The following is a 25,741-nucleotide window of genomic DNA, read 5'->3' as shown; positions in this document are numbered from 1 at the left end:
TTTTAATTCTTCATTGTAATCCAAAGTTACCAGAAAGAAAAAAAAGATTGGTAAGGTTGGGGATGAGTAGAGACAAGCAGAATTAACTATATATGTGTAGGCTGTGGGAATCCAAATGTGTTCTGATTCTCTTAAGTGGGAGAGTATATGGGGTGTTGTGTCCATCTGCCTGTCTCTCAGGAGCCACTGTCTCCTTTGCATGTCTCATGTCCTGGAAACCTGTGCTCAAGCTGTGTAAGTCCACAGATGGGAGAGAAGTGCGACTGGAGAGGGGTGAGTCAAATGGCTAGACTTCATTCTTCCAGCTCTGTTTCTGCTGTTCCTCTGTCCCCAGTCACAGTTGTCGCCATGCAGTCCTTCTGGATCCAAGTAGATGTTCCCTCCTGTTGGGCTAGAGTGGGTGCTTTGGTGTCTCTGCTTGGTTTCCTGACCTCACCAATGTTGTTGGATCACTCCAGTGATCCTTCTGAAGCGACTGCTCCCTGTTGGACAGTGTGTCCTAAATGCTGTGGCCAGGGTTCCTCAAAGAGGCTACATGGAGCAAATGTCCTGTGGAATATTCACCCAGGAGGAGGATGTTGTTCTCCGAACATTTCTACAGTGGTGTAACTTCCCCTGTCATGTGTGAGACCTAATTGTGAATAGGAGCTCCTGCTGCTGAGCATCTGACCACTGCAGATGCTGCTTTGCATCAGTGCAGAGACAGTGTCCTTTGGTACATGGCCAGAGGACCTGTCCTGTCAGATGGATTTCTCAGAGATACTGGACAGAGCTCTGGCAGGAATGTAGCTGTACAGCTCTAGGGCACTGCATTTGGTGTCAAGTAATCATTAGCAGGAGGAGGAAATCCCCCAAAACCAAAGCCAAAAATCTTTGGCTGTAAGACAGCAATTTCATCTGGAGACCCCAAGATCAATTTCTTTCTGGGACATTGACCATGATTATTTATTTTATTTGTGTGTATGTATGTGTACCTGTATGAGTTTATGTACACCATATGTGTGCATGTGTCTGTAAAAATTAGAGGGTATCACATTCCTGGGAACTGAGTTACAGGTGGTTATGAGCTGGCACATGGGTGCTGGGAACCCTAACTCTGCAAGAGCAGTAAGTGTCCTTAACTGCCAAGCCATCTCTACAGCTGAAAACTCTTGTTTCGTGAGCTCTTCAACAGGCCCTACCTGAAGTGCCCTGGCCCAGATGTGAGATATTTGAGCCACATGCTGCATCCCAGCTCTGTCCCACTTCAACTGTGCCCATCTCATTGCCCTGTGAGGTCTGCTGTTCTGGAGCTGTTTGTCAAGGGCTGGCACAGGATGGGTTGAAATTGTCTGAACATACAAACCACTTACATTGCACAGGGGGTGAAATACAGCAGCCTTGTCTTGCCTTCTCCCGGTGCTGTGGACACATCGATAAATCATCTGTGCTGAGAACGTTTTATAATGTCTTGATGCTTTATTATCTGTGCGAATTTGCCTCCCTGGCCCCAAAGAGGCGTTTATTAACTCCTCTAATATGGAGAGTGCATCGTCTGGCTAATTATGTCTCTGCAGCCATATGGGGTCACAATATTTTAAAACATAAAGATCTTTAGGAGCTGAGAGGCAGCTCTGTGGGTAAGAGTGTTTATGCATGGCGTGAGGACCTGGGTCTGGATCTTCAGCAGCTTTGTAAAATCTAGGTGTGGCTGCATGTACTTGTAAAGTCAAGGTAGGGGTAAAATAGGAGGATTGTTGGATTTCTGGCTAGCAGCCTAGCTGAGGAAATGTTATAGATCAAGGGAATAAGGCTGAGCATGCACACACACACACACACACAGAGAGAGAGAGAGAGAGAGAGAGAGAGAGAGAGAGAGAGAGAGAGAGAGAGAGAGAGAGAGATGTTCTACCTGATGGACATCAGCTGTGACCTAGAAGGTGGATACTGCTGCTTTGATGTACATGGAGCTCAGGCCAAAGGAGGTTATTCTGCTCATGCTAAAGATTGCCACTAATTTAATCAGTGTGGCCTTCTTGGTTCCATCAGGCTGCTGGCTCTGTCCTCCAGACAGCCATTCTGCATCTTGGCTAATAGTTTATTTTGGAAACTTCCTTTCCCTAGATCAAGAGTTTTGTCTTTACTCTCTTAAAGCTCCTTTCTTGAGTGATTTGGGACCCTATCTTTAGGACTTTTTGTCACAGAGGGCATGCATCCTGCCCTGCTGGTGCAAGGGGAAGTGACAGCTGATTGAAGAGTCACCTTCTCTTTATCTGCCAGATGGTGAAAAAGGGGGCTGAGTCCCCACCATCTGCATCTGCCCCTCCCCCAGTCTTTGCAGATCACAGCCAGCATCAGCAGTTATAAACAGTAGGTGTTCAGTCATTCTGCAAGTCCCCAAACATGAAGTAGAGTTTTCCCTCAGCTAGGCACTGGGGGCTCACAGTACTCTGAGATGTCATTCAGCCAAACCTAGGCTAATCCATACTGCATGGCTTTGGGACAATCAGAGTGTAATGGCCCACTCAACCAGCATTTTGTAAAAGCCTGGATCACTGTGCTTAGTTACAGATAAACGTCATTCTTGTTAGTTTTGGCAGAGACAAACATTTTTCCAGGATACCAATGATTATGCTTCATGAGAGCCGGGAAAGCAGAATATAGTCATAGACTAGCTCACCTGAGTCCTCAGATCCACCCTGTGTGGACAGGCGCTACTATAGCTGCTGTCCCTGCGGGGTGGCATTTTACAGGGGCCACTTCTCACCTCTCCAGTCTTCTGGCAGAATTCCAGCCAAGGACTGGGAGTGAGGTGCCTGCTGCATGCATGCCATGCAAGCTGTGACTTGGGTTCCCAGAGAAGCCAGGGCACGACAGGAGGGCCCAACTCCAACTTCAGGACCTCAGCTCAAGTTTCCTGTCATGCTTCTGTTCCCTGCTGTGCTGGCTGTGTATTTAGAGGTAAAATGGGCTTTGGACCATTCCTATACCAGTGTGCCATGCATACCACGTAGAAATCAAGACACAGGTCCTTAGCTGCTTTTAGCTCATAGTCTGGGCGTGTTTAATATGCTGCCTGGCAGGATTTGATTGAGTTTATAAGGATCTTTTATGGCCCCAAGCAACTCAATGTAGTGGTGCACACCTTTAATCTCACATCTGGGGAAGCAGAGGAAGATTTCTGTTAGTTCAAGATAGCCTGCTGCTACATAGTGAGTTCCAGACCAGCGAGGGCTTTGTAGTGAGTCTCTCTCTCTCTCTCTCTCTCTCTCTCTCTTTCTCTCTCTCTCTCTTTCTCTCTCTCTCTCTTTCTCTCTCAGTTTAAAGGAAGTCTGGATAAAACCCACTGTGGGACCAGATTGATTAGGATGAGAGTAATTTATTTGGAATTGTTAGTGCAAGGACTCTTGGAGCTTTCAAAGCTCAAAGAAACAATGGTACTGAAGATGTGCAGTGATGGAGCTGGTGCAGGGCTGACCCAGGGAAAGGGGAGTGATGCAGGGCTATAGGACTAAATGTCCAGAAGGGACCTTCCACTTCGGAACAGTCATGCAGTCTCTGCAAGGAACGCTTCTGGACACTTGGCTCTCTACTTGAAACAAATGGATTTAGATTCTTAGCTTAGGCTGTAAACCAAAACCTTAAAGTGTAACTGTAAACAAAAGAGCTAAAGAAGATAAAAGTACTTGCATGAAAAGAGGAATGATTTTCATGACATGGCACTTGGCAAAGAATTTTTAGGTATCACATCAAAAAAACATGAGCAACCAAAGGAAAGAGATAAATTAAATTGGATTATGCAAAGTCCAAACCTTCTGTGTCTCAAAAAACACTATTAAAAATTCCACAAAAAAACCCAAAAACCCAAGCCAAAAAACTATCAAGAAAGTGAGAGGACAACTCTCCGAAACTGAGTTCAGGGGCACAGGACCTGTGGAATGGACAGGCGTATGGAATCTGTCATAGCAAAGGACTCTGGGAGGTGGGAGCCACTGCTATCCTGGAGCTCTTTGGTTTCATGGATGCCACTGACCTGTGCAAAGGCTCCAGTGGAGAGTAGATTTGTAGGGTGACTTCTTGTGGCCTTAGTCTGAGATAGAGGCCTAGGGATGGAGCTCCTGATTGCCTCTGTCTCCTACATTCTGACTAGCTGCTAGCATCTATCTAGAGTGCTCGGGCACTGCTGGTCTCCTTGGAAACTTCAACTTTTCACAGAGCTGGTTTGTTTGGGATGCTGTAAAGTTCATTTGTTGTCATTGAAGCTTGCCAGGGGTGGGGCTGGAGAGAGTTAAGAGTTAAGAGTACTGACTGTTCTTCCAGAGGACCTGGGTTCTATTCCCAGTACCCACATGACAGCTCAAAACCAACTCCAGTTTCAGGGAGTCTGATGTCCCTTCTGGCCTTCTCAGGTATAGCACACTTGTGCACAGACTCACAAAACATCAATATACATAAATAAAATTAAAAAATTAAACTCTATCACATATATATGGAATGTTCTCATCACCAGCTTTGTTGTTTATTCTTTTTAGTAGCTATGCTTTATGAGGACCTTTTCTGTGTAAGATTGTTTCCCAAGTGGGAATCCTATGATCTTGTTTAATTTGTGACAGTCTTGATCAGAAAATGTGGTTATTCTGCCTCATAGACAAGCAGAAGGGGCTTGAAGAGGTTAAGGAACCTGCTCTTGAATTTGCACAACATTAGCAGGGCAGAGCCTTATTCACATTCCATACGGTATGACTCCAAAGCCACTGCTTATTTTGACACACAAACCTGCAGGCACTCAGGAGAGTACAGAGTCCTGTGGGTGTGTGATGGTGGCTTCCAGTATGGTGCGTGCTTCCAGAGGATGAGTTTTAAGGACTGTACCAGTCACTAGGTAGTAGGATTGGAGAGATGCATCCCAGGAGGAGGGATGTTCAAGGGTAAGGTCTGGTACCCGACTACCTCAGTTTTTTGGAACATAGCCACTGAGCAGAACCAGGTGGTGGCAAAGCTTGGAAGTGGTCTGGCCTCCATAGGGTGTGGGTGGGATTAGTTCTGGGGGATCATGGCAAGCTAAGGGGAGTGGTTTACTACGGCACTGATGACTTTCCTAGAAGTAGAGGAGATGGCTGGGACTTGTTCCTAAAAGGAGTAGTGGGGGATGGGTGCCCGAGAGACCCTGGGTTCTGAGTCTACATCCTCATAAAGCTGGCATGAGCCAGGAGAGATGGAATCTGAGGGAACCTGGAGAGTGGAACGAGGACCTCAGCAGGATAGTGCTTCCCTCAACAGTACAGACATGTTGTGAACACTTTCCACAGACTTCTGGGTTCTGCACGATGAGCAGCTTACTTCCTGAATGGCCTACCTTACTCAGTGATGTGGAGGTGGTAAGTCCATCACCACGAAGGCAGAGGCTTCGTATTTCCCCATTTCCCCAGGCTGTGCTTCTAGCACACAGTAATTAAGTTGGGGTATCCTGTTCTCTCTCTCTCTCTCTCTCTCTCTCTCTCTCTCTCTCTCTTTCTTTCTCTCTTCCCCCTTCCTTCTTTTCTTGTACAGGAATTTCTTGAACTTAGAGGTCACAGAATCTTTCAGCAAATTTTACTATGTACCTGTTGGGTGCCAGACAATATGGGAGCAAAGCATACAGGTCCCCTGCCTTTTAGGGGACTCTCTTCTCTCCCTTCCCAGTGCCCAGCCTCAGATCATACCCATCAGCACCTAGGAAAGTGATATTTGTTGAGTGACTCTTATTAGGAGACATGTATCTGGGGTCTTTCCGTGGTATTTATGGATTTAAGGCCTTCTCCCTTTTCATTAATTAGATAAGGGAGCTTTCTGTTCGCAGCAGGCCAGACCCTCTTCGTATTCCCATAGGCAACATATGTTTGCAGGGCTTTGGGGATTACTGACTCCCTCTTTTCCTAGGAATGTCCCCATTGCTAAGGATACGGAATGGTCACTTGGCTCTCCAGAGGTCCACACTGAGATGTTACTGGAGAAATCAGGAAGAGGTAGATGCTGGTGGACCTTACCTGTAAGCCTTTACATGCTGCTGTTTCTGCTGCAGCTTCTCTGGGTGAACTGGAGTTCTCTAGTTATTGGGGCCCCTGGAATACTAATGAATCCCTTCTTCCCAAGGATGGCACACAGGCAAGAAGCTTAGTGGCCTGGCTTTGGTATCTCTGTGCCTAGGAGTAGGTCTGGGACTCAAGGTTGTCTTTTTCACAGTGCCTCAGTGAGGTGAAACAACTTTCCACATATATACGTGTGGCAGATGAAATTAGAGACCAAACTAGAGGTTCCTGAACGGATCCAAGGCCTTCATTAGGGAAACTTATATCAGCTGAAAACCTACTATGTGTTAGTGCCTGATTTTCCAGTATCTCACTGGGTCCTCATGGCTAGAGGTATTACTGTAATTTGCATTTTATTCACAAGGAAACATATCTGGGGATCAAAGACCACTAGTGACATTGGGTGGAGTTAGGATTCAAGTCCTGGGTGTTAGTCTCCAAGGCAGATATTCATTCAGCAGCTTTTCCTGTCTTTCATGGGGCTGAGGCTTCAAGAGGTGAAGTGACTGCTCAAGGCTACACAGCATGTGTGCGATATTGCTGCACCTCATGAGCTTCTACTGCAGGATATTAAGTAGAATGTGGGTAATAGTCTCCTTACATTCTGATGAGGGAAATGCAGAGAGGAGAGGGGAGGGGCATAGCTACAGGAATCATAAGAGGAAAACAGCTGCAGACCTGGACTGAGGCTGCATCCAGCTCTGGGAACTAGATCAAAGCTGCAGCATCCAATATTGGCTCCTGCTTCTGGACTGCAGGTAGCTTGCATGTAGCCAGTCTGAAAGGAGGAGTGATTGTAGGCTAGGACTTAAAAAAGCCCCAGGACATGAGATGTCCCAAGTCCTGGATACCAGGAGACCTTTGAGGGGTTGGCATGTTTAATATGGAACAGAAACAGCAGTGAGCTTCTAGCAGACCCAAACCCTAGGGTCATGGAAGGCAAGTGGAACCTCGGGATGCCTTTGGACTGCTAGAGTGATCACTTCTAGGAAACAGCAGTCTGAACTATCCAGAAGGGAAAGCCCAACAGCCTAAACTAAGGAGGTAGAATGCCTGCAGGAGCCTCATGGAATGGATCTGCAGCTGGTCAGCAAATACTAGCTGGCGCTTTGGGCCCAGGGGAAGAAATTCATTACAGGAAACTGCAGCACAGGCACGTTTAATCTCTGCTAATTTAACCATATTAGCTAGAGAAAGAGAAGTGGAGGATGAGGGTAAGAAAGGGAGAGGAAGGGAGGGAGAGAGGGAGAAGGTGGGGGAGAAGAGGGAGGGGGAGCGAGAGGGAGAGAAACACACACAGAGAGGGAGAGAGAGAGAGAAAGGAGAGGGAAAGAGAGAGAGAGAGAGAGAGAGAGAGGAAAAAGAAGGAGGAAGAAGAGGAGGGAGGGAAGGGCATAAGAGTGAGCACCTGAACATATATAGTGGTGTTCCCACTTCTTACCTCATGGTGCACAGTGTGAACTAGGGTCAGGCAACAGGAGCCATTTGAGTCAGAGTCCAGAATCTAAAGATACAAGTTTTGGCCCTTGGGCACAAGCTGGTTGACTCTTCTGTACTGCATCAAGGAACAATAGCCATCTAACTAAGGACAAATTGCACTGGAGACACCAAGCAGCTTGCATGTCATTGGGTCTCTGTGTTTCACACTCCAATCTGGGAGCTGAACCTTTTTAATCATACTCTTGAGGGGGCCACCTTGAGAACACTGACCTGGGGATAATGTTTTTCTAAAACAACTACCTTCACCCTAGCCACTGATCAAATGTGAACTGTCATAGACCTGGTCTTGTTGCTTTGTGTGACTTGAGGCCTTTTCATGCTGGGGTGCCTATAGATCTCCTAAAGGAAAAACAGTGAGACTCAAAGGGTAGATATTGCCTGTTCATAGATATAAAGCAAGATGATACCAGGGTCTAGGTATAACCACCTGCCTTGCTGCTGAAAGTTCAGGAACTTGTAGCCATCCCTGGCTGGTGTCAAGTGTGAGCTGACTTGGGAAAGTGTTGAAAGTGATCCATGCAGGAAATCATGAGCCAGGAGTTGAACAAAAGCTGCATTTGAGGTCCTGAGGGAAAGTTGTGGTTAAGTTCAGGCTCAGACATGAGAGAAAGTGTCCTCAAGTGGGTTCTGAGCCAAAGTTTTTCCAATTTGGTAGTAATGGGCAGCATGTGAAGAGGCGTGCTGGTGAAATTGTACACGGAGGGTCCAAAGAGTTCTAGGACCTGGGGTAGAGGCAGCACAGTGGCCAGATCCTAGACTGTGTCTGTGGGCCTCAGAACTCCCGTTTCTCTTCTCAGAGGGGAATTTCAGAGAGGCTACGAGAGAGGTGACTCCCTTCAAGCCATTTCCCAGACATCCCTGCTCAGTCACCTAATTGAGTGCTGTCCTGTCCTTGGTTAGCATATGGCATCTACTCACTTCATATTACTACATACAGTTGCACCTGCCTCTCTTTACTATGCTCTGTTTACCACAAACATTTGCCTAAACTTTAAACCCGAAAGGTTTGGCAAATGAATTGATTGGTAAGTCATAGAGAGATGAGATGTCCTCAGTAGAAATATTTGGTTATTCATTTATTCATGGTGTATTTGTTGGGCACCTGTGGGTGTCACTCTGGGGTATAGAAGTGAAAGTACTCTCCTCTCTGGACCTTATGCCTTAGTAGGGCAAGATGGAATAAGCAATAACTCAGAAGGCAAGAGTGGAGGCAGCTGAGGTTCAAAGATCACACAAAGATGTCCTGAGAGCGTGGTTTAGATTTGATGATCAGAGAGGCTGCTGGGAAAGCCAGTGTTTGCACAGCGAGTGGCAGAAATAAGTTTGAGAGGAGCTAGATGAAGGAGGTTCCAGAGGAAGGAGCAGCCACTGTGAATGCTGGGGAAGGAATACTTGAGGAACATCCAAGAGGCTGATGTGGGCAGAGCAAGTATGGGGGACAGACCCAGATTGTGTTGAACTTTAATTTATGCAGAATGTGAAGGGAATCCATAGGCAGGTTGGAAGTAGGCGGTGACATTATCAAAGTGCTCTGTGGGATGGATCCTGGAGCAGAGTTGAAATGGCAGCTGGGGGTAGGGCAGCCAGGAAGGAGGACATTCTTGTGACCAGATAGAGATGGGCAGGCTTGGGTCAAGGTGGTGACTGTGCGAAGAAGAGGAACACGAATGATGGGTCTTAGGGATAAAGGTGCTGGAACTAGATGATTGGGTTGGATGTGGCCCAGGAGGGAAAGAAACAGACTCTGAGGTTGGCTGGGCTGGGTGGGGCATGGGATCAGGGCTTGGTTTGGGTGAAGTTTGTAGAGATACCTATAGGGTGCCAAGTGAAGGGATCAGATGAATGGTCATGTATACATGGCTTCACAGTAACTTAAATTGTAATGACAGGGGCTGCTACAGCTACATCTACCTCTAGCAAACTTAGGTGGGTTCTCTAATTGCAGGTTAGATACAGAAATACCACAACTTACCTGTTTACCTATCCATAACCTCAGGGGCATGGGATAGATTCATCAGAGTTTGGGGTGTGCTGGTGGCTCACTCCTGTCAGTGGTCCATGCCTGGCCCCATTACCTATTATGATGTTATGCAAAAATGCTCATCCAGCTCAAAAACTACATAATGTATCATGGATCAGATGCATGTCATGTCAAGATTGACACGAGATTTAAGGTTGTTGTACCGGATCCCTGTGTAACTTGGGAATCTGGGTCTCAAACCTCTTGTAAATAGGGTGATTAGGAGTCTTAGGTTAATGGTTTGCAGTCCCCCTGAGTATTGTGCCTTTTGTTGTTGGTCTTTCATTCCTGGGAGAGGGTCTGGGTGCTAGTCCCCAAGACTAAGCCTTGTACTGAGCCTTGTTGCTTGTCCCAGCGGTAATAGATGAGCAAAGAAGCTATACCAACCCCATCAGAGAGCATAGACCATCTGCACAGATCTGCCTTAACACGTGGGAGATGGAATAGGCCATGCAAATACACTGATGGAGAAAATAAAGCAAGTCAGAAAGGGAGAAAGTTAAAGGGAAGGAAGGAGCAGAAATAAAGAGCCCAACATAGAATCTTGAATGTAGGGCAGCTTCTTTTTAGGAAATGAATGCTGAAATTTTTAGGGAGCATTATAAGCTGGTAACTTTTTTTTAAAAAAAGCTAAACAGTATAAACAAATGTTTGCTGAGTGTGTTCGTAATATTAACTTGAAATACACAATATTGCTATCTTTATGAGTGAAAAATAGGTTATATTGTTTACAATATGATATGATTCACCTTAAAGATATTTTTCTGGAACATTTTTAATCTGATGCTAGCTAGGAGGGGGTGGAAATGGATCATCGTAAGAAAAGAAAACACCACCTTGAAAAAAATCTGAAAGAACAGAAGGCATTCCTTCTTAATTATTTCACAGTCTAAGACAATTAAAAGGAACTTCAGTTGAGTAATTCAGAATAAGAAGATTTAAATAAAAATCAGGGTGAGATGAATAGAAAGAGTGAAAAACTGAAGGAAAAACCTGTGGGCCAAAGCAACACTCTTCAGGAGTTCAGACATAAATTAGTAACAGCAACAGACAGAATATATGCTCCTGGGTAGGCCACAAGGAAAAATCAGGAAGGAGGACAGTGCAGTGAGTGAAGCTGGGCTGGTGTAAGGTCGGCAGGGAAAGCAGCCCACTTCCTCCAAAGGGAAGCCCAGGTGACCACAAGGGTCATAGTGCCCTGATGTGAGAGGTTGTTAGGGGACTGATGTGATCTGCTCCAGGCGAAACTGAGAAACAACCCTGCCTTCTGGATAAAACCCTCCACTTAAGACATACGCAAGGCAAGATGAAGGCAGAAACAATACCTGTCAACTCCAAGGGCAGATAGAGCAGGCTGGTCTGCCCCCTGCCAACAGTTTCAGAGAATGATGGAGATGTGTGTACAAGGCTGTGGGTGGTGGGGTGTCCCCAAGAACAACTCCCACAGCCTAGACTTGGTTTATGCATAAAAAAAGCAAGCACACTTCATAGAGACTTGAAGAGAGGGGAACTTTCTTGAAAAGTTTGCTTAAAAGTGAGACACATTTGGTTTGTAACTAAACCCAAATGCATATCTGTGAAGGGAGAACTATGCTCAAGAACTGGGCTTGAACTATTAACTAGTTCAAATACTGAAATGGATGAAGAAGAAAATGAAGAACTCATATGTGTTTTAGAACATGAATGATGCGCAATGATGATGTAGCCACAAAAATTGGGGAGTGGGTGGTTGGAGAGATGGCTCAGTGGTTAAGAGCACTGGCTGATCTTCTAGAGGATGAGGATTTGGTTCCAAGCACCCACATGGTGGCTCATAACTATCAGTAACTCAAATCCCCGAAGATCAGACATCTTCTTCTGGCCTCCGGGTTACCACATAGCAACCATGTGGTACATAGACATACAGGCAAAACACCTGTACACATAAAATGAAAATTTTCAAAAGAAAAAAATTAAGAAGTGATAGAGCATGAGTGTCCCTGTGCTCTCACCTAAGTTTGGCATTTATATGCACTCTGTAGCCTCCACTCTGTGGATTTCCTTCCTCAGCATTATCACACTGAGGACCAAGTTTCCAGCACATGAATATTTGGAGACAAACAGCATCCAAACCACAGCAGAAGAAGGCAGGGATGGATGGATGAGTATACAGATGGAAAAATATGTGGATGCATAGAGAGATAGATGAATGGATGGAGGAATGAGTAGATGGATGAATGGATAGATGGCAGGATGGAGAGGGGATATATGAGTGGATAGATCAAAGGATCAGTGGATAGATAGATGGATGCTGAGTGGATGGATAGCTGGGTAGTTAAATGTATAAATGGGGGAGGGAGGGATAGGTGGATGAGTAGGTGGAGGGGTAGATGGAGAGAGGATTGGTCAAAGCAGGAAGGAGCTCAAGGAAGCATTTCGTACAGGTGACAGACATGTTCAAGTTGCATGGTTGCCCTTTCATGACTAGGACATGTCCCTGAAATATGCAGACTTATGATTTTGTGATTGGCACAAGTGGCCAAGCTAGTCTGTGGTACTCAATTTCAGCTGGAAGTAGCTTAGAATGGTCCCTGGTGTTGTACAGGGTCTGATTTTGAGATAAGTAATATCTGCTTACTGCTAAAGTCCTACTATTCAAGACAGTGTCAGAAATGTGTGCTGGGCTAGTCCCCTGAGGAGGAGAGAGGCAGTAGCTAGGAAGAGTAGGAAAGTAATTTATGCAGAAAATTTATGACTAGGGTAGATCTGGGAGATTAGAAAAGACTGGAGAGGTGGCCTGCCAAGCTGCTGCTGAGTACCCAGCGCAGCACAATTGAGTTTCATAGCCAGGTGTCCTGTTCAACTTGCACAAAACTCTAGAAGGCTGTTTCATGATCCCAGGAAGCTGAGGCTCAGCATCCATCCCTCCTGCTCACTGTGGCCAGGCTGAGGAGCCTCCTCTTTAAACCTTATCCTGGGTAAGATAAAACCTGATGCACATGCATGCAAACTGTGATTCATTGTGCACTGAGGTAGCTACCAATCATGATTCAGTTGTTGTTACTCGGCTTGGGATTCCAGGGTTGTTGGTGGACAGCTGCTCATTTCAATATAGTGTTAGCTCTGCCATGTCCCTGTAATGGTTCTGATGCTGGAGCTGCTTACTGAAGTTTTCATTTATTCCTGTCCTAATCAGGTGATAGGAGCACCAGCTGTAACACCTAAGCCCTGCAGCTCCACTTGAGTTTGTTTAGCCTGTGATCTTTCCTGACCAGTAAGGACTTATTGCTGTGCCTCATGAAGATGGAAAATGCCGACCTCCTCACTTTTCCAGACTAGACTATTGGAAGGGGTTTTACAAATGAGCAGAGCTGATGTGCAGGGCTTGCTGGAACTGCTTTGAAAGTGATTTGAAGATGCTCTGAGCTCAGTCCCATGCTTAGCATAACCTGGACTCAGGCCATAGGACTAGAAAGGCTAATTCCAGAGTTGAAAGATTGCCCAGATCCTCCATGCCCCTGCCTCTGCTATCCACTGTCATATCCCTGACCCCTGACTTAGGCCCAGAACATAGTAGGTACTTGGTAAATATAAGATGCAGAAGAGAGATGCTTTTGGAAGGTGGTACAACTTTTCTTGAAAGTAAGGCCTCAGGCAGGGCAGTGGTGGCACACGCCTTTAATCCCAGCATTTGGGAAGCAGAAGCAGGTAGATTTCTGAGTTTGAGGCCAGCCTGATCTACAGAGCGAGTTTCAGGACAGGCAGGGCTATACAAAGAAACAAACCCTGTCTCGAAAAACCAAAAAAATAAAAAGTGAAAAAATAAAAAATAAAATAAAATAAAAGTGAGACCTCTTGGGGCTTCCCTTGAAGGACATACACTTGAAGAGGATATTGGGATCCCAACCCCTTCCTCTTTTTACTTTCTACTTCCTGGCTTCCACAGTATGAGCAGCTTTGTTTAGTGAACACACACACAAACACACACTTCTGCAGAGTGGCTGCTTGACTCAGGCTATGTTTCAAGCAACTGCCAAATGAAACCTCCAAAACTGTGAGCTCAAATAGAGCTGGCTTTTTTATTTTTTTAAAAACATGTGTGCATATCAATGTGGAAGTCAGAGAACAACATCAAATACTATTGATCATGTTTTTATTTATTTATTTTAAAATTTTATTTAAGACATTGTCTCACTATAAAGCCCTGGCTGGCCTTGGAGCTTACATATAGCAAATTGGTCTCAAGTTCACAGAGATCCACCTGCTGCCACCTCCTCCTCCTGCTCCTCTTCCTCCTTCAACAGGGTCTCTCACGGGCCTGGAGATTATCAAGTAGGCTAAGCTGACTGGACAAGGAGCCCCAGGTACCTGCCTTGTCTCTGCCTACCCAGCCCCACTTTAAACTTGAAAAGTTGAACACTACCTACCAACTATTCTCTCACTCTTCTCTTTTTATCTCTCTGTCTCTCTCTGTCTCTCTCCCTCCCCCTTCTCCTTTCATTAGGTTTTGGTACAATGGAGAGATGACTGAATGGCATAAAGATCTTGCTGTTCTACTAGAGTTAAGTTTCCAGTGTCCCTGTTAGAAAGCCCACAATCACCTCTAACTCCAGGTTCATGGTTGCAGGAGATCCCATGCCTTTGGCTTCCATGAGCATCAGCACTCACATGTGCATACCCACATGCAGACACATTTATACACAATTAAATCCTTTAAGTAAGTTTTGGGGATTGAACTCATATCCTCATAAATGCAAGTGAAGCACTTTATGGTCTGAGCCATCTCATAGCCCACTTTTAAAGTTGATATTCTTAGGTGTTTTGTTATAGTAATGCAAAGCTGACTATCACACAGTCGTTTGTTTTTTATTTATTGATTGATACTTATTTATCCTCTGCTAGAAAATAGGTCCCATAACTTAATTTTAAACTTTATGAATTGTGTTGGTATAGATGAGTTTGTGTGGCAAGTTCATTTTGATGTTTCTATGGAGGTGGCTTCCCAGTTCCTCATAGAGCCATTCTTTATGCCCTGTGCTTATTCCCTAGGTTGAACCCTGTGTTGACTGAGCATGAACACTCCATGGACATTTCTTTTTAGGGCAATGTGGAATAGGGACATTTTGAGGATAGGCTAAGGTATCCTTGGAATCTGGGGGTACCAACTATTTGAACTGTTTCTTGTTCATATAGGCAAAGAGAAGAGCCACAGGGGTCCTGGGAAACTAGCATATTCAAAGGGAATTTTGATAAAGAAACATTTTACAGAGTGCTCTCTCTCTCTCTCTCTCTCTCTCTCTCTCTCTCTCTCTCTCTGTGTGTGTGTGTGTGTGTGTGTGTGAAGGAAATTAATCGGGTTGATGCAGTTCTCAAGGACCAGCAACAAATAGGGAAGAGGATTAATGGCAGTCAGGAGAGGGAGTGATGTTAAGGGAACACCGGAGTACCCTGGCTACAAGAGAGTACTTTTAATAGAGGCTACATGCAGAGGAGCACAGTTCTCACTGCCTGTCTCCCCTTCGTCTTTATTGCCTCCTACTGTGTCTTCTCCTGCCCAATTGAAATTGTTCAACCAGGATAGGGAAAACCAGAGTGATACACTCTGTGGAAGTCAGCCCCCTTCACCCCTAAGACAGCTGGGTAGAAAGTACCCCTGGCGAATGAGAGTACCGGCCTTAGGGTTGTGGGAGCAGCGGAGGTCATTATGCTCTCACAACACCTGGCTCACCAAGGGCTCTCATAAACAGTCCTTACAATTGTTATGGGTCCCTCTATGCCTCTCACAGTAGGTGTCCAGCAGACTTATTTTTATCTAAGCTATGAAACTTCCCCACTTAGTCTTGTGGCTTTAAGTACATTTCTAGTGTTGTATAACCATCTCCACCACCTATCTTCAGAAATTTCCCTAAACTGCAACCTTCCCCAGTAAGTCCTTTCCAGCCCTGGTAGTCCCCATTTTGCTTTTATGGTTTGGCTACTGTCTTAGTTAGGGTTTCCATTGCTGTGAAGGCACCACAACCATAGCAACTCTTTTTTTCTGTTTTTATTTATTTATTCATTCACTTTACATCCCAATCACAGTACACCTCCCCCCCCCCCAGTTCCATTCGTACTCTTATAGAGGAAAACATTTAATTGGGTCTGGCATACACTTCATAGGTTTAGTCCATTATCATTATGGCAGGAATCATGGCAATGTACAGGCAGACATGGTGCTGGAGAGGTAGTTGAGAGTTCTATATTTAGATCCACAAGCAGCAGAAAGAGAAAGAGAAATGCTGGGCTTGACTTCAACATCTGGAATCCCAAGTCCACCTTAGTGACACACTTCCTCCAAAAGGGCCACCCATCCCCAAAACACATATCTCCTAATAGTGCCACTCCCTAATAACCAACCATTCAAATATATGGCCCTATGGGAGCCATTCCTATTCTAACCTCCACAGACATGACACAGAAGTGTCAGCCCAAAAGGCTTTTATATACTATAACCCCCAATTCTAATTGTTCAAATGTGATGCTTTTATTTATCTTTACTTTTATTTTTTTGTATGTAGGTATGTTTGTGTAGGGGTGAATATATGTATGTGTGTGTATGTGAACAACAGGCTACTCCTCTCTACCCTCAAGTTCCATCTCTCATCATAATGTTCAATGTGTTCTACTTCTCTTTCTCTCCTATATGATTACCACATATTCACACATTGTGGTGGATTTTGCTGCACGCTGGCCATATAGCTGGCTGTGTGCCTGCAGGCCCTGAGGTAACATCCTCCACCTAAGCTGCATGGTATGGTGGCAAGCAGGCGTCTATGGCCCACTATGCACTGGAGGACAGGTCTGTGGGTGGCATGGCAGTCCACAGGTCTCTGTGCATCTTCCTTCTTCCTTGTTGCACTGCCCGGATTTGATTTGATTTTTATAAGTCCTAGGCATAAGACAACTTTGGCCACCATGCTAGGCATCAAGCTAGGATGACTAAGGGACTGTCATGTGCTCTTCCCCTCACTGATATAAGAATAACACCACCAACTTCCCCATTTGTCTTGACTAGTAAGATATTTAAGTTGTGTGTGTGTGTGTGTGTGTGTGTGTGTGTGTGTGTGTACTGGTATGTGTGTGAATGTATACACACGCTTGTGGAGACCAGAAGTGAATGTTGAGTGTCTTCTTTGATCACTCCATTTTATTGTTTTGAGACAGGGTCCTTATTGAACTTGGACCTCATCATTTTGGATAGACTAGCTAGCCAGTGATTTTCAAGGATGTATTTGTCTCTGCTCCTCCCAGTGTTGCGGTTACAGCTGTGTGCTGTCATACCCGACTTTTATGTGGGTTCTGGGAATCTGATCTCAGGTCCTCCTCATACTTGTACAGCATGTAGTATGTGCTTTACCAACTTAGTCATCTCACCAGCCCCTAAGATTTTGATGTAACAAGGCTCCTCAAAAAGTCATAGCACTTATGACTACAAATGAGTTCTTAGCAACATGGATGTGTGGTATAGAGGTTGAAATCGTGAGTTAGTGGGTATGCATTGCTGTGATATTGAAATATTTAGATTCCATTTAGATTTTATAGAATTCTGGGAAGGTAAATATTGCCCTGCCAACAAAACTTGAACACACACACACACACACACACACACACACACACACACACACACACACAGAGTGCTGCTTCCCTTCAAGATGCTGAAATCTGTGACTTGTGACAAGCATAGGGCATCTCATTACATCAGCCTCCCCAGTGTCTCTTCTCCCAGATCCTTTTCCAGTCAGTAGACAGTAATGACTCATGGAGCTCAGGACTAATCACTGATGAAGTGGAAGCTCCAGGAGCTCAAGCTTATGCTTCAGACACTTTGATCCTTAACCATGAAGCCTTGAGCAAGTACAGAGCTTCATTGAAGATCAACAACCCGCCCCTCCCTCCAATAAGCCCAAGAATAGTCAGCTTCATCTCCCATGTTCACCATGCAGATGTGATGAGGTGACTCTTAGGCTGTCCCACCAGAGGTAAGTCCACATGGCTTCTTGTTACTGAAGTGTTAAAATAAGGACTCTGGAAACCAGGAAAGTGCTCTTGACTTGATTTCCTCCTCATCTTACTGACATGTTTCTGGCATATGTCATGGCCTTCTATAGTTAACTCAGCAGCTTTCCATCTGTTATCTTTGCTAGCCCAAGAAATCATAGTCTTTAACTATATTAGTTAATTTCTTGTTGCTGTGCTGACTGAAGTGATTTAAGGAACAAAGGAGGTTTGGGTTCAGTTTGAGGATGTACTGGGAGAGGTATGCTGCTGAGAGCAGCTCTGGCTGTGGTGTCAGGAGTGTGGTCATATTTTGTCTTCAATCATGAGGTAGACATGAGGACTAGTGTCCAGATCACTTTTTCCTTCTTATTCAGTCTGGGATTCTAACCCATGGGCTGGTGCTACCTATATTCAGAATAGGTCTTCTCTTTTTATTTAAACCTTACTAGAAAAAGCCTCATAGATACACTCAGGTGTGTTTCCATGGTGATTCTAAATCCAGTCAAGTTGACAATGTGCTTTAGCAATCACAAGTACCTACACCTTTATCAACTTGACACCCAGACACATCACTTGAAACCATAGCATTTTACCTTTGCTCCTAAAATAACATTTTTGTATCATAATGAAAAATGCATTTAGTCCATCTATAAAGATTCCCATTGTCTTTGATAGTACCAACACTGTTTAGAAGTTCAAAGTTGGGGGCTGGAGAGATGGCTCCGCGGTTAAGAGCACTGACTGCTCTTCTAAAAGTCATGAGTTCAAATACCAACAACCACATGGTGGCTCACAACCATCTGTAATGAGATCTGATGCCCTCTTCTGGGGTGTCTGAAGACAGCTATAGTGTACTTACATATAATAATAAAAAAATCTTAAAAAAAAAAAAGAAGTTCAAAGTCTCTTCTGAGACTGCGAGCCCCCAAATAAAAATAAAAAACCAAACTATCTATTTTGAACATATAATGGCACAAAGTAAGCAGTCCCATTCAAACAGTATGGTTGGGAGCATAGTAAGGAAGTATTTGGAAGACTGAAATTAAGCAATGAAAAATATCAAATCCTGCATCTCCATGTCCACCTTCTGAGACTCATGAAAGAATCATCTGGGCTTCTAAGGACAAGTTAGCCCCACCCTTTATCTCTGGTGCCTTCAGCTTACATAGGCTCTTTCTTCGGTCAGCTTTACTCCATACTTGCAGTTTTCCTTAGCTGCTAGCCTTTGCTCCTGGAATTGCCAACACCCTTGGGTCCCCATTGCAACTTACATTGCTTCTCTCAGGCCCTCCTTGTACAGGCCCTAACTCTAACATGCACTTTGTGGCCTCAGCAGTATGATATGTCAGAATGATATGTGTGGTATATGGTATGTGATTATGGTGCATGTATGCTCTGTATGGTATATATGATGTGTGTACATGTGCATGTGTGTGTTATGTATTGTGTGTGATATATGTATATGTTTTTCTGGTGTATATGATGTGTATGACATGTATGTGACATGTCAGTGTGTCATATGTAGTATGTATATAATCTGTATGGTGTGTTGGTACATGGTAATGCTTGAGGTGGTAGCGTTGAATAGAAGTGGCTATATATGCCTCCCAGGAATTCCATAGTGGTTATGTCTGTGCCTAGTCCTAGTTACCTTCAGGGAAGCTGTTCTTTTGAAGGTGCATGACCCTGAGAAGCAGCAAGGTTGCCCTCAAATGACCTTGGTTAGGAGGTGTTTTTGTCTTTTGTATGATTAGGTTCCTAAAGGCAGTAGGTGGGACTTTAGGTGTCATTGCTTCTCTGGGCAAAGAAACTGGTGGAACTCTGGACAGGTGGTGTGGAGTGACCAGGGCCAGAAAAGAAAGCAGTGGGCAGAGTGGGAACTAGGACAGAGTGACAGGCAGAAGACATGTGGTGAGTAACAGGTAACTGGCCTTGTTAGTACAACTTCAACAAGCTGTGTAGGGAGAAAACTGTGGAATATCCTTGCAGTTCTTCGTCAGGAATCTGGCGTGGAGATAGGCTACATACCATCTGCAGAGTTTCATGTGTTGACCCCTTGCATGGCCAAAGTGAGGAAGTGCAGTATGCAACATGTGCCTCAGAGTTGAGATTTGCCAAGCATATACTTTCTGAGTCCCTAGCCTCGTGTCCACTCATTTCCCAAAGATATTGTCTTACATCTTTGTAGATATCACCTCTTCCAGGCTGTCTTCTTATCCCTGTATTCTATGCCTAACCTGAGTTATTCACCTCAGCTCTGGGATTGTCTATACTTCTGTGGTGTGTGTGTGTGTACGCGCACGTGCGTGCAAGGGAGAGAGAGAGAGAGAGGAGAGAGAGAGAGAGAGACAGAGAGAGAGAGAGACAGAGAGAGACAGAGAGACAGAGAGAGAGACACAGAGAGAGACAGACAGAGAGAGAGAGAGAGAGAGAGAGAGAGAGAGAGAGAGACAGAGACAGAGAGAGACAGAGAGAGACAGAGAGACAGAGAGAGAGACAGAGAGACCTCATTCCTCAGGAACCACCCACCTTGTTTTTTGTGACAGTTTCTTTCCTGACAAGTAGGCTAGGCTGGTCAGCCAGTGAGTTCCAGGAATCTTCCTGTCTCCACCTCCCCAACAGGGGATTGTGAGCAGGCACTGTCACAACAGACATTTTCTTTTAAGATGAGTGCTGAGGATCAAACTCCAGGCCCTCTCATGCTTGCAAGGCAAACACTTTACCATCCGAACCATCTCCCCTGCTCCTGATCTCACTCTTGACACTGTCTATTTTTGCCCCCTGCTTTTCAGATAGATCTCTGTCCCTGGTGCCACAGGCAGGCAATCCTTGGCTGTTGAATGCATAGAAGATTGAATACACTATTTTTATGTAAATGAGTTTTTATTATCCAAGCAAGAGAAAGCATTACAGGAAATCTGGAAGGGAGAGGGTAAAAAATGACCCATCAGCTTTCCCAGGCACAGCTGTGGTCACAGTGTGCACTCTTCACTGTTCCATTTTTTTTTTTCACAGTACCAGGAAATGTGGTTTCTGCTTTTCTTGAGCAGAAAAAGCCACCTTACCCAGGGGTATCAACCCTGGCAGGCACTGGGCTTAGGGCTCACCTATTTCAGTGTGACAGAATGCTTTGAGATGGGCTCATGGTTGAGGTATGTCATGTCAGATAGATAAGTTATGTCAAAGGTCACTTGAAAAATTAGTGGGCACAGCCAGCAGGCCCTAGAGCTAGGACTCAAAGTCTGTTTAGGTCCCAGTTTTAAGTTACCTCTGAGTCACCATGAGAATGTGAACATTTCTCTACAGGACCAGAATGTCCCACTCCCAGGATATTGTAACCTGCAGTATTCCAGGATGTTTATACCATCAGAGGCTGAACTTCATGAAATGTACTTCTTACTCTAAAATATATCCCTGTCCCATGGCCTCTTGGTTGTCCTGTTCTTGGGGTGTGTCTGACTCATGGTGGCTTACTTACACTGTCATGAAGTGTCCCATACAGATGATCCTTACTGTAGTGCCCTATTTATTAAATTTCATGAAATAATCAACAATTTCTTTGGGTCAGTGGTTTGACTACCACTGGTCAATCAATAGGCATATTTAAAGTAGGCTAGACTGAGTGTGTCTTTGACTTGGTATTTTCAATTTATGTCGTGTTTACTGGGATGTAACCCTATTTTAAGTCAAAGAGCATCTGTAATTACTCTTCACTCAGATTCCTTGCGTTGAGCCACGTGTGTAGAGTTGCCTCAGGGGGAACAGTGAGCAGTTGTCTTTAGCTGTGGAATGGCTGTTTAAATGTTTTATGCATACGAGGATGCAGGCTATGCCTTGGGAGGGGGTGGGGGAGCCCACAAATGGGCCATAAGAATCAGGAGACTAGCAAGTAAATGAACTTTTAATGTCCAAATGAGCTTGCTGGCCACAGGACTAAATTGCAGAGGTCCTCTAGGGTGAAAAGCCGGAAATTGTCAGAATCAGAGAAGACAATCAGGGTTATCCTGGTAACCCTCTGTTGTTTTGGCTTCCATTCTGCACCTCTTAGCAGGTTTTCTTCTATGTAAAAATCGTTTGTTGTTTCAGACCATATGTGGTAACACTTTAGAAAGCTTGCCCTTGGGCCACCCGGAGAAGCCCTCATATCCAGGCTGGGAACACCATGTTTCCCTCCCACCTATGACCTTGGGCAGATCTCTAGGATCCTTTGAGACTGGTGCTCCCTTTACTCTGGAGTGAGGAACTTGCTACCAGCGATCTCACTGCTAGCTGACCTTATGGTAAACTGTAATGAATTCACCCTCTCTGGGGCTTGGCCTGAAGATGAAAGGCAGAGTGTTGTTTTACTTCTAGAGCCCCAAGTGCACTCAGTTGGGAGAAGGGTGCTGGCGTGAATAAGCCATCCCTAAAAGTCTTGATCTGGAGAGTATAGGACAGTGGCCGTTTGGGGCTTACCTCAGCTTCATATGGACTTGACATGATAAAGTTACTAAATAACTTAATCACACCCAGGACATGCTTGGAACATCAGGACCTATTGGTGTTACTCAAGGCTGTGCAACCTTGACTGTATTCCTAGGACCCTTTGAACCTCAGTGTATTCATCTGTAAAGAGGGCAGCCAGATCCCTGCTAGGATAGGATGCTGATGCCTAGCTTATCCTGGCACTCTCAGAACTACACTTAGCTCATTGCAAGATGAGGCTCAACTTAGTATGTTCTGAAGCTTAATATGTTCAGAGCCTGTGCTGAACAGCATATGGAAACCACTGAACAGGGCAGCTAGCATGGTTATGGGGATGTTGCCATCCTCCAGCACAAGGAGCCTAGGCTAGTTTCTAACTCACTATGTAACTAAAGATGATCTTCAATTTCTGGTCCCCTTGTCTCCTCCCAAGTACTGAGGTTACAGGCATTCACCATCTCACCCAATTTTATGTGGTACTGAGGATAAAACCCAGGGTTTTGTGTATAGTAGGCAAGCACTCTGCCAAACGATCCACATCCCCAGCCCTCAAACTGGGTTCCTGAGTCACATCTGCAGATGTGACAGAGGGGCATGTAGGTGGTAAATGTTAGCTGCTGGCAGACTATGGAAGAAGTTTTGTGCCAGAAACTGAGCACACTGCCCAAGTTCTAGACCATGTGGGTACCACTTACCAGTGCCCTCAATTACTGGTCTGTTGCCTCAGAGAGTGCCCTTCATGAAGATGCTTGTGAACACCTAAGAATCTGATTTTTTAAAAAAGTCTCATTTGTGTGTAGAAACCCACATTTTCCATGATGATGATGGAAACTGTGGATTCACTTGTATAGGGGGCACTGTGTTCATATGAAATACCAAGACTTCTTTGAGGTGCCCACACAGGAAGGCGAACCCCCAGACTTCCAGGAGGCAATGGTCTTTGGTGTTCTTGCCACATTCATTCAAAGGCACCCAGGCCCTCTGTGTGGAGCCTGCCCTCTGGAGAATGTCCCATCTACAACCCTTCCACACTCCCAACCTGTCCAGGAGAATACTCTTCTTGGTTGTAAACTAATTTGGGGATCCATGTCACTCCCACCTGATTTCTGCTTTCTCTAACATACGATAAATCTGGCTAGGACACAGTGAATAAGCCCTGTGGTGTTGCTTTCCAGTTTTCTACTCCGCCTGGCTTTCTTGCCCCTCTTCTCAAAAGTTAGGGTTTGGAGCTAACCTTAGGACTCCAGAGCTGTTGTAAGGGTGGTGAAAGAAATCCTCCCACCTAGGTGAGATCTTGTCAGTAGCTCTGCTCCTTTCCTCTGGACAGGAACTTCCAACAGGCTGACACACTCAATGACAGGTTGGCCATGGAAAAGATGTCACATTCTCAAAGTGGGTAAAAAGCAAGCCTTATCTCTGGGAAGAAAGCAAGGAGACTTGGTAAGCTGCTCACTAGCCCTCTGGCTACTTACCAGCAGCTGGGTCTAGTGGCAGCAAACAAGAAAGTACATAGGGCCAGCTGCATGCTTGTGCAGGCTTCAGGGTCAGAGGCCTGGCTTAAAGGAGGGAGGGGAATGAGGAAGGGAGAAGTGGGTGGAGAGAGGAGAAAAAGGAAAGGATGGAAGGATGATGAAGGAAGAGAGAAAGCTAGAGGAGGGGAGAGAGGAAAGATGTGGGTGGGTTGAAGTAGCTTCCACCTCTGGTTTAGGAGGGAATCCTAAAGCTTACTGGTCCCAAAGTGGTCCCAAAGCTTACTGGCTTTGGAATACTACCTATGTCATCTTTAGTGATCTCTGGGTAAAGACTGCTTGCCTTTGAACTCCAGGGACACCACCTGGAATGTTTGAAGGCTGGAGGCAACTCCATGGTTCCTGGGGCCTGAGGGAGTATGAACACTTCATCACGCACATGTCTTGTATTTTGTTGTGGTTGTTGTTGGCACCTTCTCAGTGCCTAACTGAGATCCTGGGCTGGACCACCCTCTAATCCAGGTATCCCTATGTGGCTTGGGCTTCCTTAGACATCATGGCTAGGTTCTTGGGGTGAGGATTCTGACAGAAAGAAGGATTGGGGAGAATGAAAGAGAAGACAAGCAAGAAACTGAAGCTGTATTGCCTCACAAAAGAATGCAGTAAAAAACTCTTAAATTAAAAATATGAGCCTTTCATTTGGCAATTATTATAGATTTGTGTGGATTAATAAATAATACAGAGATTCTATGCACTCTGTTCTCTGATTCCCTCAGTGGTCACACCTTACAGAACTATGGTGTCATCTTGCAGTCTCCCCAGCTTTCTTGCTTTCACTTGTATATGTACTATGCAGAGCAGCTTTATCATAACCACCACAGCACCATAGAACAGAATATTCCAGAAGTGAAGAACTGCATTGCCCAGGTGCATTTACCTCTTTCTTGTCACTTCTTCTGCTACCACTGATCTGTTCCCTCTTTTTATGTTGTCATTTTAAGAATGAGACCTAGCACATCCTAGAGATCCGCCCCCCTTCAGTTGCTGATTTTCATTTACTCTTCCAGCCCTCTCTCCCTGGCTCTCCCCATGCTGGACCCTCCTGTTACCCTCTTCATGTCCCTCTGATGACTATTTTATTTCCCCTTCTAAGTAAGATTTAAGTATCCTTCCTTGGGCCTTCCTTGTTATTTAACTTCTTTGGGTCTGTGGATTGTAGCATGGGTATCCTGTACTTTATGGCTAATATCCACTTATAAGTGAGTGGACATACCATGCACTACCTCATTCAGGATATTTTCTAGTTCCATCCATTTGCCTGCAAATTTCATGATGTCCTTATTTTTAATAACAGAGTAGTATTCCATTATGTAAATGAACCACACTTTATCCATTATTTGGTTGAGGGAAACCCGGGTTGTTTCCAGTTTCTGGCTATTCCTAATAAAGCTGCTATGAACATATTGGAGCATGTGTGCTTGCGATGGTAGAGCACCCTTTGGTTATATGCCCAGGAATGGTATAGCTGGGTCTTGAGGTAGAACTAACTATACAGCCTGATTGATTTTCAGAGTGGTTGTAAAAGTTTGCACTCCCATCAGTAATAGAGGAGTGCTCCACATCTTCACCAGCATGACCTAGGGACCCTCTGCACATATATGCAGATTGGTCTTCATGAAAGTTTCCCAGTAACTGGAATGAGGGTTCTCACTATCTCTGTTGCCTACCTGTGTGGATCCTGTTCCCCTAACTGGGATGCCTTGTCTGGCCTCAGGGGGAGAGGATGTACCCAGACCTGCAGAGACTTAATGTGCCAGTTGGTACTCAGTGGGGGATCCCCTTCCAAGAGAAGGAGAGGGGAGTTTGAAGGAGAGTCTGTGCAATGGGGCGGACTGTGATGAGAAGTGGGGCTGTGATCGGGATGTAAAGTGAATAAATAAATTAATGGAGAAAAAAGGAGAATGATACTTAGATGAGATCACATTGTATAACTTTGTGGGGTTAGCATATTGCTGTGCATAATGTCCTTGGGCCCATCTGAATTGTGTATGTCAGTAAACTCATTTTTGGGTGTGTATGGGAAATTGGCTTTAGGTCACTACTTGGGTACAAAATTTGAAAAAATGTAGGTCCCATATATGCCTGTGTATGTGTGCTTGCATGTGTGTGTGTGTGTGTGTGTGAGAGAGAGAGAGAGAGAGAGAGAGAGAGAGAGAGAGAGAGAG

General features: G+C 45.0%; 1 protein-coding gene and 1 long non-coding RNA gene across 4 annotated transcripts in view; one reads left to right on the top strand and one right to left on the bottom strand.

Moving 5' to 3' along the window:
* Nucleotides 1–25,741, top strand: part of LOC116099261 (IQ motif and SEC7 domain-containing protein 1) — a 330,953-nt gene that overhangs the window by 65,272 nt on the left and 239,940 nt on the right. The gene's annotated exons all lie outside the window — the stretch shown is intronic.
* Nucleotides 23,212–25,741, bottom strand: part of LOC116099265 — a 4,430-nt gene continuing 1,900 nt past the window's right edge. The window contains exon 3 of the long non-coding RNA XR_004122181.1: nt 23,212–23,463. This is a non-coding gene — a long non-coding RNA (uncharacterized LOC116099265). The remainder of the gene's footprint in view (nt 23,464–25,741) is intronic.

Source organism: Mastomys coucha, unplaced genomic scaffold (assembly GCF_008632895.1).
Source record: "Mastomys coucha isolate ucsf_1 unplaced genomic scaffold, UCSF_Mcou_1 pScaffold20, whole genome shotgun sequence".
NCBI lineage: Eukaryota > Metazoa > Chordata > Mammalia > Rodentia > Muridae > Mastomys > Mastomys coucha.
Note: the sequence above shows the minus strand (reverse complement) of the source record. Positions and strands in the feature narration are given on the sequence as shown.